The sequence below is a fragment of the Phacochoerus africanus genome, chromosome 11 (genome assembly GCF_016906955.1).
Source record: "Phacochoerus africanus isolate WHEZ1 chromosome 11, ROS_Pafr_v1, whole genome shotgun sequence".
Lineage (NCBI taxonomy): Eukaryota > Metazoa > Chordata > Mammalia > Artiodactyla > Suidae > Phacochoerus > Phacochoerus africanus.
This window is the reverse complement of record NC_062554.1, coordinates 83,646,466-83,654,387: the sequence shown is the minus strand read 5'-3', so window position 1 is coordinate 83,654,387 and position 7,922 is coordinate 83,646,466. Positions and strand designations below refer to the sequence as shown.

General features: G+C 32.4%; 1 long non-coding RNA gene across 1 annotated transcript; it reads left to right on the top strand.

Moving 5' to 3' along the window:
• Nucleotides 1-280: 280 nt before the first annotated feature.
• On the top strand, nt 281-7,550 carry LOC125111031 (uncharacterized). The gene is made up of 3 exons (XR_007130806.1): nt 281-306; nt 1,373-1,424; nt 6,141-7,550. It is a non-coding gene; the product is annotated as an uncharacterized LOC125111031 (long non-coding RNA).
• Nucleotides 7,551-7,922: the final 372 nt, after the last annotated feature.

Genomic DNA, 7,922 nt, shown 5'->3' with positions numbered 1-7,922 from the left:
TTTTAAAATACATCCTTTAATTTTGTGTGAAAACTTAATTATTTTATCATAGTTTTATGTTAAAATAGTTTATAAAAAAGAAGACATTTTAAATACACAAAATTATAACTTCTTTGGTTATATTTTGCTTTCATTTTTAATGTGCTGCTGACCTAAAAACAGGGAATTTTCTCCATGTCCTAGAAGTTTTGCCAATGTTCTTCTCCTTGCCATTGTGACATCAGTCTGCAAAGCCTTGGACGAAGAGGTAATTCAAGTACTAAGTATAACCCCTGAAGTTTCAGTAACAACCTTTTGGCCTAGAAGGTGAGGATTCAAAGTGTCTTGCCAAGATTGTGAGGGATGGAATCCAGAATTCGAGATTATCACCACCCTGTCACCCTCAGAGTCCAAAAGAATTAAAAAGGATTTAACAAAATAATTAAACTGAGCTCATGACTTGAGGAGCTTTTGTATTTGGCAAAGACACTTGAGAGCAGGATCTTCCTTAGCAACCAGTTAATCATGATCTCCTGGCTTGTTCACCAGTATCCCCATCATCCATTCAGATGCTTGTTTTTACATGCATTTGGCAGATAAATATCTTTATCTGTTAGTCTACACTCTCACTTTTACTCAAGTAAAGCTCATGGAGCTATAATACATTAAAGAGTGTATTTTTTCAGCATTATACAATGTAAAATGCCTCAGGAATCAGCCCTGATATTTTTCTCAGTTAAATCGCTGCACTGATTACCATGAAGTGCATTGATGTCACCATCACTATGACAACATTATGACAAGAACTAGTCACTGTAAGCTACCTAGTAAAAGGAATTGTCATTTATATTGCCGAATAAAATGTAACCCACATAGGACCTCCACTTTCTTGCATAAATTAGTACCTTAATGGTTAGGGAAAGTTGAATCACAACTGGATGAAGAAACCATTCATGTTTATGTTTCTCTCAAGGTAAGATTTGAATATTTGAGGAATGTATACTTTAACTTTTCAGTCAGTTAGAATGGAAGCAGCTGTTTTATCATTATAAAGAACTGTTTAAGACAGTAAATGTCCTTCTTTTCACTTGCTTTTTTTTTAATTTTGTTTGTTTTGCATTTAAGAAAGCACAAGGCTGTGATATCAACAGATAGTCTAACTAAATAGGTGAGCTTTGGGATTTATTTGAAGGTTTTTCTGTGAAGCATTATTTGAATTAGTCTTTATACTTTTAGGTTATTGCATAATTTTTAATTTTTAGCTTATTATGATAGAAGTGAGTCACCCTCTTGTACTGTTCCATTTTTAATTAAACAAAGATTCAAAATTTTTTTTAATGTTAACTTTAAAAATAACTTGACTCTTGTGTGCTCTCTGTTCCCCTCCCACTAGGGCTGTCCTATAGAAAATAAATAAAGGTGTGTCAGAGACTTAGGAAGAAAAGGTTAGTCATCACAAATGCCATCCATCTAGAAATGCACTGCTGCCAGTATTTTTAGATTATTAATGCTCAATTTTGTACTTGTTTTAACTTGTAGAGTGTCAGCATTGTGGCATTTGTTGTTTAGAGAACTGTATCACCACACAACATGACATGGAACACTTGACAAATGGCAATTTTCCCAGTAATGTTTGCCTTTTTATTTTATCTGAGTAAAATAGGAACTCTTTGGAGGAATTCCTTCCTTGTAAGACATGGTCAATTTGCAAAAAGAAAAAAAGAAAAGAAAAAAGGTATAATCTCTCCTGATTTTGAAACTCTTTTTGACCAATTAAGAGACTGTGACAGCCATCATGCATAAGTAAGAACTCTAATCATGGAGATGGCCGTGTTGTTCTCTTACAACTTCCTGAACACAAGATTCTTAATGAAAGAAAGTCTTGATTGAAATACTTTTTTATTGTAATGTATCATATTTATTGTAATGCTAAAGACACTGAAAGAAAAACAAACATTTTTGCAAAGGGTGTGCTATTCCAAGTATATGATTCAAAACTTCAAGTATGATTTTTGTGTTACTCAAAACTGGAACAATTGAGAAAGATAATAGCAAAAAATTGAACATGGATATTTATCTAGAAGCAGTCTTAAATTTCTCTGAAAAGTGATATGGTTAACTTAACATTCAATCTGTATCTTTTGTATTGATCTCTTTATTAGAACACAAATGTGCATATTCTGATTATACCATTTTTAACCAAACAACCTTTGTTTTCCAAATTATGCTTTGTATAGGTGTATTAGACAACCATCTAGACAAGAAAATATTTCAATAGAAGACATTTTGAATATATCTCAATAGCATTCTTAACAAAAAATTCAACATAGATATGCACAGATATAAAGAGAAGGAAACTAATCAAAAGTCTATTCGATGTGAAGAAAATTTGAGGGAATTTAGTACAAATTTACTAAAATTTGTACTTTTAGTAAAAAACAAAAAACAAAAAACTTCAAATTGATTGCTTTAAGAGATTTGTTTTCATGAGACATTCCCTGCAAATTGTAGCTTCTATTTTAAATCAAGTCTTTAGCAGAGCATATTGTATATCACTAAAAAAATCTGCTCTACACCATCCATCTAACCTATTTTTATCATATAATAACATAAGCATTAGATTTCCCATATCCTATATAAAGTTAACCTAATTTCTATAACCTCCCTCTATAAACATGTACACACACCATACACTTACATGCTTTTGTGTTTATTCTTCTCTGTAATCCAAATGATATATTTTACCATAATTTTATTTTTTTGTCTCTCCTTAAAATTCTTATAGAAATAAACAAATTTAAAATCCACTTCCCTAAGAACAGTTTTTTATTTGAAGACTTAAGCAACAGTAGATTTTTTGGTAATCTCTGAGAGAGCTAGAACATCAAAATCATGAGTTCAAATCTTAAGAAATATAGTTCAGATCTAATAAGACATGATTCACATACTAATACATCACTTTAATGTGAGGTTAGTGTTTTAAATTTATTGAAGTTCCATAATTTTGTAGCAAGTCAGAAATAGAAGACAGCAAAGTACTCTGTTCTTTTTCTTCCTTTTGGATTTAAAAGGCAAGTGTTTTAGTTAATTGCTCTGGAAATAAATAAAATTTGCTGCTTATAAATTTAGGACAAAAGAGCAGCACAGTCTGTTATATATCAATTCTGATTTATTCCTGTTTGCCTACGTAAGTTACATCAAATAGCTTTTACAGTACACAAGAAATTGGAACATTTAAAAAAATATGAAATTTACAATGGAAACTTTTTCTAATATGCATGTTAGAGTATATGTCAAGCCTTAGTTTATTTGCAATGCAGTGTAAAATTGGCATTTGTGAATAGAGTGAGAGGGACTCCAGATACTGATTTTTGTTATACCCAGATCCTAAGGCACAGTAGCCTGTCATTATCTTACTAAAGCAGTATCATCTTGATTTACGTTAAAATTTCAATCAGTATTCTTTTATAAGCAGGTTTAGTGTGGTTGTAACTTTAAAAAAATAAAAAACTTTTATCAATCCAGGAATTTTTGCACATGCAGTATTGCATTTGATAAGCTTAATGTTAATGCACTTCATTTTTTTCCTTTCTTTTTTCTTGAATAAACCTAATTGGTTTCTCAAATGTTTGTTTTAAATCTACTTGATTTGGTTTTACTGGTAGGAAATGGAAAATAGATAGATATTTTTACTCACCTACAAATCTTAAACCAAATAACCATTTAAAAAGTGCTATATTTAGTATCCACAAAGGAGATATCCTGTGGCCAGAGTTTTCTGCCAAAAATACACCCTAGTTTTTTGTTAGTAGTATGCAGAAGTGAGAAAGGAGGTAGGAAACATTATTTTCTGCAATATAAATGAGATTCCCCTCTCATTATCTCAGAGCTCAGTAAACATAGGGACACCTTAACATATATTTATTTATGAGGTTTTTTTTCATCAGCCCAGAAAATTCTCCAGCCTCCGAAGTACACTGGCCTTATTTACTTGCTATTATCACCATCTGTTAAGAAATATTTTGAGTTGAACAGAAGCAGCAAAAGAATAATCCCACTTGCAGATGTTGGTTAACTGAGAAATTAATTCCAACAATTGAAATTATCATTTAGGGAGCACAGGTTTATTTTTTATTTCATTGTGATACAATAGTTTACCTTATCTGACTTGGGGTAAGGAAAGAAAATGCTAAATACTTTTCATTCAGATTTGCATTTGAAACTTCCCTTTAGGGCTTTGCACAAAAATGGTTTGAGAATTCTTTGACACCCCCTCACCCTGTATTTGATGCCAACCTAGCACAGCTGATCCTCCCTCCAGAGAGAGCTGTGAGTGGTTTCCAGGGCAGGAGGAGTTCTGGGCCATCTTTTGGAAGAGAGTCAAAGGAATACTACACAGTGTATTTGCAACAAGACTTGTTGTCCCTGTTAAAACAAGGATAGCCTTTGGGAGTTGGGGGAGGGGAGGTTACAAAAAGGCCACTTTGTGGAAGGGGGCAGGAAACTCTGAGGGGCAATTTTATCTGCTTTCTCTTTGTGATTGATAGGTGGGCATTTTGAGGATGGATTCTATTTGTCTTTTTTCTCCTCCAAAGCATTCATTCATGCATTTCCCTTTTCCCCTTGTGTCACTCATTGTTTAATTTATTCATTCACCTAACATTTATCGAGCATTTTAGGATTATATGCCACTTTATTTTTATTGTAGTTGCCAAACATGTTCTTACTATAAGACTTTACCCTTTCCTGTTACCATATTTTATTTCTTCAAAGATAGTGTCATTATTTGATACTATCCAAACAAGTCTTTTCTAATTTGACTGTTTTCCTCTCACAAATTATACTTTGTGAGAAAAGTAAATACTACACGTTGTTCAATGCTGACTTTCCCAGATCTAGGGGCTTGCCTGGCATCTAGTAATAACAGTGCCAGGCAAGCCCTGGCACTGTTATAAAAATAATAATATATAATAATAATAACAGCTAACTTCTGTTAACTATTAATAATAATAATAATAATATAATAGCAGCTAACTTCTGTTAACTTTTTAATTTTTTTTTGCTTTTTAAGAGCTGTACCCATGGCATATGGAGCTTCCCAGGTTAGGGGATAAATCAGAGCTATAGCTGCCGGCCTACACCACAGCAAAATGGCAATGCCAGATCCTTAACCCACTGAGTAAGGTCGAGGATTGAACCCCAAACCTCATGGTTCCTAGTCAGATTTGTTTCTGCTGTGCCACAATGGGAACCCCATGTTAATTTTTTTAAATGTTTGTTCAAAAAATGAAAGAATCAATTAAAGTCATTGTAGAGGACTCACTGGGATTAATTAGGCCAAAATCATGTTGCTATACTTAACGAATGACCAATTGATCCCACAAATTTTCACATTCAAATAATCCAAAGTTTTCGGTAGTCAGAGGGTTTCTGCATCTGCAGTCATTTCTTTTTATTATCCCTCCAACACATTTGTATTTGACAGGAATTATAATTACTTTTGTGTGTGTGAAATCTTAACATATTAAACAAATGATCACTTGAGGCCTGGGTCCCTAATTGTCCTTTAGCTGTTTATAATACAAGATTCCTTAAAGAGAACTGATGGTAACACTAAGAGTTTACTCTTGCTTCGATACTGCCACCATCTGTTGCTAGCACAGTTGTTGTCATCAAGGTTTTTGTTAATTCTTTACAAATGGCATAAGGCTAAAAAACAGTAATAGGATGGGACAGTGGATGTTTATGTGAGCACAAAACAATCAAAATAATTTTGATATTTGGAAAACAAGTCAAAATAAAGAGCTAGTATTTCATAAAAATTAATGGAAACCTTCTTATTTAGATTAAAGTAGTCAACAATCCATGATAAGAAAATGCTAACTGTTTAGTATGAAAGCAAAACACTTTGCATTCTGTGAATGATGCAAATGTATGGTGAATATGCTAAAAATATGAAATTTTATGTGCTTTGATAAAAATATATGCTCAAATAAAGTATCTCATGCATTACATTCTAAGAGAGATACTAAAAATTTACTTGCATTTTTCAGCAGGGTCACTTTAATTTAGTGCATGTTTTTCTAGAGCATGGGGCCTACCCTTACCACAGGGAAATCTTTGGGTAAAGAATTAATAACTGTTTCTTGATCTGGTTACAGGGAGAATCTATTCCATGGAAAGTGGAAAGGATTGAATGCTACTCAAGTCCCTTCCAAGTCTGAGATTTAATTTTTGAGTAAGATACTTAAGGCTAAAAAACAGAAGACAAACAGTAACAGCAGTTCAACCTCAGGAAAGTAAATGGGAAAAGACAGGATCTTTTATTTTCAGTCCTCAAAGATAGAGGATATACTAAATTCTTTTTTCAAAGGAGCTCTCTTGAGAAACCTTGATTTGAGTTTCAGCTGCTATGTTAAAAAGAGCTATGAATGGGTAATTTATTATCACTGATATTTTACTTTTTACTGTGAAAACAGCACTGTTACATTTAGTTCGATTCAGTTAACCATATATACAAACAGAATAAATTGAAGATTTTCTAAAGGCTTGAGTTAGGAAATTAATCTTTTAAATTGTTCACATTCTAATTGCTGCTTATCCACTAAGAGAAGGCTTGCTGTATTTAGTGTTTTTGACTAATATAAGAGTAAGTCATTGGAAGCTTGTTTTTATTATCTTAATATGTATTTTACTGTTTGGGGGGGAAGAAGGAAGAAAAAAAACATTAAATTTGAGATAAAAAGATATGAGAATAATAGAAATATTTGAGAATTATCTGCTATCCCTGCTATTAAGTAGAAGATAGATACAAATATTTTAGTTCCGAATTTCTCTAATATATGGAGTATGGCTAAGTGGGCTTCCACATTCTTCTTTCCACAGCTTTTTCAGAAAGAAGAATATTCACAGAACCCAGCAGTTATTAGAGTAGGTTCCTGCTTTGGACTAAACTTAGACCTCTCAGTCCTCTCCACCTCTCGGTTTCTCAAATACTTTTTGTTTTAATTATTTTTCTGGCTATAATTCTCTGGTGAAATTCATTAGTTTTACATACTTTACTGATTTTTACATTTTAAACAAGATTGTTCACAAGCAGGAATAATTCAAATCTTTTAAGTACTACAATTACATTTTGTTCAAAAATCAAGTCTGACATTATGTCTAGTCAAATAATCCTTATAGTTTTTTAAATTATAAAAAATATCCACCCTAAAAAAGTCAATGAAGGAGTTCCTGTCATGGCTCAGAGGGAAGGAACCCGACTAGTATCCATAAGGATACAGGTTTAATCCCTGGCCTTACTCAGTGGGTTAAGGATCCATTGTTGCTCTGAGCTGTGGTGTAGGTGTAGATTGCAGACATGGCTCGTATCTAGCATTGCTGTCTCTCGTGTACACCAGCAGCTACAGCTCCGATTAGACCCCTAGCCTGGGAATTTCCATATGTGAAGGGTGCAGCACTAAAACAAACAAACAAAAAAGTCAATCACATCTTTTAAGTTAGCACTTTTTGTTTAGGGTGTGCTGTGAATAAAATTGTTTATGTTATGTGGGAGTTTTAAAATACTTTTGAATTTTCCTTAGCACATTTGAATTAAATTTTTCATTTAAATTGTTTCCATCTTGCATGTGAATAAAAATCTATAGATAATCATCTGAAGTTTCAGTCCAAAACTTGAAATTAGTATTACTTCAGTAGTTTAACTGAACCAGTAACTGCTATGAGGCTTATCACTAAATTCTCTTATTTCAAATAAGTGGCTCCTGCAAAAATTTGCATTCTATGTAAAATGCATGTTAGAAACTATTGTAAAATGTAAAATTTATGTATATTAGGTAATTCATAAAAGGTACAATTTTTTAATTTTTAGCTGTTAAGAATCTTCCATCATTTTATTTTTATGTAGTATTCTATAATACAGTTTTTAGATGGTATCTTTT